At 39.7% G+C, this 8,120-nt stretch overlaps 1 long non-coding RNA gene across 1 annotated transcript; it reads left to right on the top strand.

Annotated features, from left to right (window-relative positions):
• Positions 1 to 421: 421 nt before the first annotated feature.
• LOC131424712 (uncharacterized) lies at positions 422 to 6,130 on the top strand. Its single transcript, XR_009228173.1, has 3 exons — positions 422 to 1,077; positions 3,072 to 3,144; positions 3,908 to 6,130. It is a non-coding gene; the product is annotated as an uncharacterized LOC131424712 (long non-coding RNA).
• Positions 6,131 to 8,120: the final 1,990 nt, after the last annotated feature.

Here is an 8,120-nt window from a genome sequence, read left to right as displayed (position 1 = left end):
CCAGGTGGGAAGAGGCTTTGACACTGGCAGGAAACTGCCTCCTTACCAGTCCTGCATGAGATGCATTCCTCTCCTGGCTTGCCAAGCGTTGGTTGCTCCTTCGCTTTATCTGAGGCAGTTCAGTTTAATTTTTCATTGTGACAGGTTTTCGTCTCCGATTCTATTTAGAGCATGATTTTCAAAACTTTTTCATTCTGTAATCCCTTTGAGGATTTCCACAGCCCTGGAACATAACTTGAACCACTTTGCTATCAAAATAAAAGGACGGAAGAATAATTCAGCTGCTGGGAGGAAAAGCAGGTGACATTTTTCCTTTCCGTGGCCCCTCCGGAGGCAGAGATAAAAGCAGGAGGTTTTCAGGGGAGGGAACGCAGAGTGTGCAGACCACACCATAGGGGCTGGGAGAGAAAAGATGCAGAGGACGAGGTTCGTGGGAATCCAGAGACACTCTTGCCTAGCAGATGCTAGCAGTGTCATAGCTCTAGGCCTGTGACTCCCCTGGGAATATCCCTGGAGAAACTCGACATCCTCTGTGAGAAATATTGATTTGAAACAAGCAGCTTTTCTCCTTTGTCCCCACTCACTGCCTTCCATCTCCAAAATTCTCTCTTTTCCCTCCTTCTCCCTTCTCTCTGGCCTGTCCTCACCTTCCTCCTTACTCACTCACTCCTTTTGCAAGGATCCAGGGATTCAATGGGTTTTCCTTTGATTTTTCAAGCAGTCTCCCTTCCTCACACCCCCAAGGACTCCTAGAGCTAACCTTGACCTCCGCCACAAAGCCTCGCCTTTCCTACTGAACATGAATGAATAACACTGTCACCCTCATCTCTTCCTGGTGGGCAAACTTTTTCAGAGCATCTGAGCTGGCTTTCCCTTTAACTTTGCTGTCTTTATTCATACCTGCTTTTCCTGGATTGATCAAGTTGCAGCTGTTTTTCTCTTTAACTTCCCCCTTCAGTTTCAGCGAAAATAAACTACTTCCTGACTTCAGTGGCTGGCGGTAGACAGGTCATCCTGAGTGAGAAGCCCAACTCTAGAGCTGGAGGAAGTGAACTCTCAGCATTGTTTGCCTATTGGGTAAGGTTTTGAGTTTTTTTTTGGGGGGGGGGTAGGGGGACAAAGGACTTCTCGACTTTTAAGGGCATTGGGCATAAGCTCTGCCCTCACATAAAGATGGTGTGTGGTCACTGAAGGTTCAAATGTCACTAAAACTATGCATGTTTGCCGCTGGCCCCCTGCCACAGGTTCATTCCAGTGGCCTCCCTGATGTCTGCTTCTCATCTGGTTCTTCCTAAGGCCATCAGCTTTGTGATATATCACTGAGATTTCTGTCATCGCTCATTCTAGAGTTTCCTATTCTAGTTTCAGCCACAGATGCAACGTTCAGTGCCTTCGTCTCATTGTGAATCGGCATGACGTCAGCCTTGCTATGTCTTTGTGCAGTTTGAAATTGTTCTTCCGGCTTATTTCAACACTCTGAGTCTGCCACACCCTCTGTTTCCGTCTACTCATGTTAGCTGCTTGGATGTTGTCATTCTCTACCACTTTTTCTCTACCTCTTTGTACAAGAAAAGCCAACCACACCTTAAGGTATTCCCTCTAAGCAGCCCAACCTCCTGATTCCTTACTGGAAACAGGACCAAAGTTATTTCCACCCTTTGACACTTCGATCTTTCTGGCATGAAAGAAAAGTACACTTGGAGGAACTTATTCCTTGTTCAACAGGTAGTGTGTTATGTTTTTTTCCATTCCTCTTATTTTCTGTTGGTTTTTCCTTCCCTTCTTTCTAAATAATTCTGTCTAGCAATCACTCTGCTTATGTGTGCACATTAACCTTAGCACTTAATGTAATACATAATTGGGCTCATATCATTTCACATGTAACTTTAAAGTTTGATTCTTAACAACAAATAAGAAATTCGATATCAAACACCTAAATTCAAAATTTTAAATCAGCCTTAAAAACTAAGAACACAGTTTATCATCTTATAAGAAATTTCCACTCATTTTCCACTCAGTGAGTTATTCTTAAAAGTGATCAATATGCCAAGATTCTTGCTGACTTGTTTGGCATCAAACTATTACCTGGGTGAATGGATGATATCTTACCTAAAGTATCAAGCCAATACAATATCAAATGTACCTAGATGTTCTTTAACACTTTGGTTTAGATATATGATATACAAATCACTAATTTCCTCTCTCATTCCTGAGATAATGCAGTTCTTGCTTCTTCCCTCACAAGATTATTCTGAATGAAGTGCTTACACTGTCACCAAGATTGTCCTGCCAAGGGAAGTTGATGGGACTTTACTAAGCTTCCCATCATTCCTGAAGTGGTAATGGAAACAGTGGAGATTGAATAAACATCATAATCATCCTTGGATTGCTCCTGCTTTGCATTTCCCCACAATGGTGGGGTTTAAAATGCAGAAAACAAAAAATAAGCAAAAACATCTCCATGTTTCTACAGGATTTATCAACCTTCCCAATAGGATTTTTCCTTTTTTGTTCTGGATTCACTTAATCACAGCCTTGATCACTTATCAAATGCAATGGTCATCTTTGGGGAAGATGATTGGGGGAAAGAGTAAAGGTTTGAAGTCCCATAGATGGAGGTAATAATCTCACCGCTGGATCCGAAGGACAACTTCACCTCTCTGGGCTTCAATTTCTCATATAGAAAAAGGAAATAACAGTTCTTAACTCTCTGTCAGGATTATGCAATTGAAGGTAAGAAACAAACAAACAAAAAAACCTGTCTGACATAAAATGTATATATATATATATATATATATATATATATATATAGTAGCTTAACTGAGTTGTAGCAGTCCTTTTATTCATGATTTGATACTTACATTTATTTACTTTATAAGTTTAAGCACAGGAAGACCTTCTCGGTGTGAGTTTATAGATACTAGAAAAGTCCAGAAAATGCTCAGAAATCCCCTCCTGACACCCAGATATTTCTATTTCCACCTTTGACGTAGTCCTTAGTTATATTAATGTTTAGCTCATTGTTAAAATGTGAATGCCATTAGGATTAATACTTTAAATCTTATTAACAGTCATCCTTTGGTGTGAATGGATTTATCAGAGATCTACTTCTTTTGGGGATTTGATCAGGAAAAATTAAAAGAGGTAGGTTGAAGGTGCGGGTATTCTGGCATCTGCGGGGTTAGGGAGGAATACACAGAGCTGGGGTTACAGAGTGGTGCTTTAGGGGAGAGAGAGAGGAAAGCCTTTACTCCAGTTGTAACTCTCATTTGGTGATAGTGTCAACTCTAATCACCCATCAGAATTACCTCAGCAACTTTCAAAGAATACCCACACCTAGGACCCTGCTTCAGAGCCTCAGAGATTAGGACTTGTTTGGGCAGGACATCATTAGTGTTTAAAAGCCCCTTAGATAATTAAGATGGAAAACCTTGGAATTAGAAGAATTAGTGGCATAGGAAACATTTTCATCAAGTTCTCCCTAATCTATTCCCAGACTCAGAAGAAAACAATTTAAAACTGGTATCTTAAAGGACAACTTATTTCTTTTTGATTTAATTACTTCTAAGACTCACTTCAAAAAATGTGAGACCATAATATTTCTTGACTTAATTGCAACATTTTGTGGAAGGCGGCGCAGATTTAATAATAACTAGATTCCAGGATCAGTTCAACAATCATCGATGAAATGTGGAGTTTTCACATTCATTATTCTTATAGTTATTGCCTCTCATAAGCAAGTTTCTTCTTCATTTCTCAGAGGAAAAGAATCACAATAGAATCCTCAATAAATTCCCCTTAATGATCAATTCATGGGACTAAATTGTTTATGTTTTATAAGACATAATGTGTCTTTGATCTATCATGATGGTTGGGTAATATTTTCAGTACTCTTTTCTTTTTGCAGGTGGAAACGGAAGTTCAGATGCTCTGGGTCACATGAAGGATTAAATGCGCAGCCAGAATTTGCCCTGGGACTTTGAAACTAAAATTTGCATGCTTTCCACAAGTCCTTTCTGTTATTTTTGAATGTCATTCCCATTTCTAGGTGAATCTTGGTAATTTTCTTTTTTGTATCAACTAGTTTCTAAGCAAGAGTCAAGCTTTTGATGTTTATACTGCAGAGAAAAATCCCAGAGCTACACGGTTGTCTTTTCTCTTAATCTTCTAATTTCAGAACACGACATATCATGTGTGCAACAAAAGGGTGACTTAGGTCTTGGTCCAGCCTGTGATTGCCTTTGTTTATGCTTTTGTCCTGGAATAATTATTAATAGTGGTCTCTTCACTATCCAGAAGGTCCTAGTTAGGATGATAAAGTCTATGGTCATCAACCTAATGAAGATCTTAGAACATGGAATCAGTAGGTATCAAGCTTTGTCTATTTTGCATAAATAAGTTATTTATTAGCCTGGGTTTTTTTTCTACTAATAGTTTCCAAAGTTCTTTTATCTCATAATATTTTTCACTTATAGCTTAGAGCTTCATTGAGATTTAAATATTATATGGCTTCTAGATTAATGGTTATGCTAACTTATTCATTTATTAATCATTTAGTAATCATTGATTTCTCTAAGAATGGAGCTATACAGTTTATACCCTGTGTCACTCAACTTTTTGTCACCGTGACCAAAATACCTGATTAGAACAAATTAGAGGAGAAAAGGTTTATTTGGGCTCAGGGTTCTAGAGGTCTCAGTCCATGATCAGCTGGCTCCATTATGGCTTTGGGCTTGAGACCACATGATGGAAGGGCACAGGGGAGGAAAGCTGCTCATTTTATGGCATCCAGGAAAGAGAGAGAGAGAGAGAGAGAGAGAGAGAGAGACCCCAGAGACAAGAAATGCCCTTTGGGACATGTCCACAGTGATTTACTTCCTTTAATCAGGTCCCATCTCCCACAGCCTCCACCACCTCTCAGTATTTCATTTAGCTCTCAATGGACTGGTCCACTGATGAGGTCAAAGCCCTTATGATCCAATCATTTCTCCAAACCCCACATCTGAACATTGTTCACCGGGGACCAAACGTATAACACATGAGTGTTTGGGGGACATTCCAGGTCCAAAACATAACATACCAGTTATCTCATTTAATATTCACAAAACTCTATGCAGTGGGTACTAGTGCTGCCCTCCTATGTCAAAACTGAAGCATAAAGAGGATAAGTTACTTGCCCTGGGCTCAGAGCCCTTTGTCAGAGAATGAGAACTTTAGCCTATGTCTGATTTCAGAGTCCATAATCCAAAATGGTACACTGTAATTGGGCCCTCCCCTCTTACCCATTCTACAAAGGCCCGTTTCTTACATAGCCATGGAGTAATAGTTCTTGTCACTAATTATTTGTCAGATGAAGTAGAGCATAAAGAAGAGTACAAGGACAAAAGTTTTACATCCAATATGCCATTGGAAACACCACCTCTTCATATACAGTTCTGACTTTGGCTCTAAGACTATTTGTAGAGACTATAAAATAGTTCAGCTTCAAATCTCATCCTTTGTTTCAGCATAGACTAAATATCCAAAAAAAATGTATTGCCTACTCTCTTCATCTATATATTTTAAAATGGCCTGCACTATTTAAAGTCAGTAACTTGGCCAGCAGAATTTATAACTTCTAACATTTTGAGTTAATTGAAACTAAGCCCATTTTAATTATTCATGTAGATTTACAGTAAGGAAGGCTCGGAGGGACTGAGTATAAATGAATGGTATTCAAACCAGTCAGCCAAATATTTGTTATAAAGTTGAAGCATTGATACAAAGATAGAGCAGAGAGATAGAATTTTATCAAGTTACAGGCTATTGGGCAGAAGGGCTAAAAAAGGTGGAAGTTTGAACTTTGGAAGTGGGGAAAAATATCTCTGAAACTCTACCATAAGTCCTCATATGAAAAAGAAAATCAAAATAGTATGGCCAAGGGTTACAGTACATCCAAGAAGAGTTAGTCAGTGTTCAGGCAGATGAACTCTTATTTGGTACTAAAAATTTAGTCATTACTGAATGTGAATTCTGCCCCCAGGGAGGCTGGGATAATAGTAAATATGAAATACAAAATCAAATAAATGTGTTGTTGAACATTTTGCAATGTTTGAGGCAATATTTTGGGGAGAGGAAGTGGAAAAAAGATTTGTGAACACTAGGGGTTGAACAACAATGAAAAAGATGGCGGACATTTGCTTTTGTGGGCCAAAGGAATGTGGCTTTATTTGAGAGTGACAAATGGCCACCTATGTGGCCAGTGGCCAAACAAAATAAGGCAATTTTGAGGGCTGGGATTATGGGGGCACTTAGTGGTCATAGGGAACACAGATAAGGAGTCTGAGTAGGAAATTATTGAAGGCCAGTGCTGAGGACTAAGTAATAACGAAGTCGGAAATAATTGTGACAAGATCCACATGGTTAGCATGAAACATTTCTTTTGTATGGCACTGGTCATTCTGTAGGAGTTGGAAAACAAAATGAAAATATAACTTGAACAGACCTGGATTAAGAGATTTTGTAGAGGCTATCGCTGAGAGAAGATATAGAATAAAGACGATACGGAAGTGCCTGAGATTAAGGAATAAAGCTGAGGAATAGCCTTTATATAAGCCATCATAGATCTAACTCTTCTTTTTACAGAAGTGAAATAGAAAGCAGATTTTCTTCCAGTCAGCCAAACCAAACACTAATAAAATTGGCCAGCATGAATGTAGAAATAAATCATCCCAAACATGATTAATGTGCACATGTAATGGAGTTTCTGAGAGCAGGTACAAAGTGTGTTTTTTCTACTATCACGTAGACTATACCATTTCCATAATTTGGAGATTTTAGGATGAGGAAAAAAAAAATCCAACTCTAAATGTTGGCTTCTATGAGGAGCAGTCGGATTTGGCAAGAAACAAATAAAATAAGTCAGCAGGAAATGAAAGGAACGACTTTTGAAATTTCTTCTTGTTTTTCCGTATTGTGAGAATTCTGCTCATAATCATAATACACTGTAGTTTATATTTTCGAAAAAGGCCACATTAGGAGTTATAGTGGCTGTAAGAGATGCATGGGTTTGAATAGTAATCTCTTTGGAAGATCACAGGAATGTTTTGAAAATGTTTCCACCAAAGGAAGTTCACAGACGTCAAATTAAGAAGGTTAAATTTGCATTGGGTTTCCTCTCACTTTGTGCTCTTCCTTCTCTCACTTCTATTCCCGGCCTGGCCCTTTCCCAGGCAGGAACTAGGCACTGCCCTCAGGACCATTTCTTCAATGTCCCATGCTCTTCTCAGGCTGTGGATCCCAGTTGGCTATTTCTTCTGTCTTCAACAGAACCTCTCAGCTCATACCCTCTTCCCTGATTATTTGTATTTTTTCCTAGGGAAAAGCTAATGCATACGCAGATAACACTGACGCTCTGCCTAAGTCCCCTGGGCCCCTGTTCCTCTTTGGGGTTCTTTCAATAGTACAGTCTGTCACTTCAGGAGCCTCTTTTGTTCACAAGATTATGGCATTTGTAAGTAAATGGATGGAGTCAGAGAATATGATGCTAAGCAAAATTAGCCAATCCCCAAAATCCAAAAGCCAAATATTTTCTCTGATATGTGGCTGCTGATCCAAGGGAAGAATGGGAGGAACTATGGATTGGGCAGAGGGGAGTGATGGGAGGGGAAAGGATGTGGGCATGAGAAGGATGTTGGAATAAGATGGACATTAGTACTCTAGGTACATGTATGATGGCCCGAACGGTGTGACTCTCCATCATGGACAGCCAGAGGAATGAGAAGTTGTGCTTCATTTGTGTACATTGAGTTGAAATGCATTCTGCTGTCATGTATAACTAATTAGAACAAATGTTAAAAATTTAAAAAAAAAAACAGAATCTAGGAATGTATATGCTTCTGGAGTGGTCCACTGTGAGCAACTGAGAGGTGCGGAACTGGGAAAGCCCAGCTGTCATGTGGGTCAGGGTGGCTGGGAGGCAAAGTTTACATTTTGGTTTTCCTGTAGAGTCAGGCTGGAGTTTCCCAGAATTCCTGTCCTGTGCTCCCCTGTTCCGCCCTCTCCCGTTGTCCCCTCAGGTGTGATGTATCCTCCATATAAATCCCTGTGTGAGTGTCTGCTTTGGATAGCTGACCTAAGAC

Source organism: Marmota monax, unplaced genomic scaffold (genome assembly GCF_021218885.2).
Source record: "Marmota monax isolate L192 unplaced genomic scaffold, Marmota_monax_Labrador192_F-V1.1 WCK01_AAM20220418_F8-fsc00002, whole genome shotgun sequence".
Lineage (NCBI taxonomy): Eukaryota > Metazoa > Chordata > Mammalia > Rodentia > Sciuridae > Marmota > Marmota monax.
The sequence above is the reverse complement of the archived record's forward strand: the minus strand, read 5'-3'. Positions and strand labels throughout refer to the sequence as shown.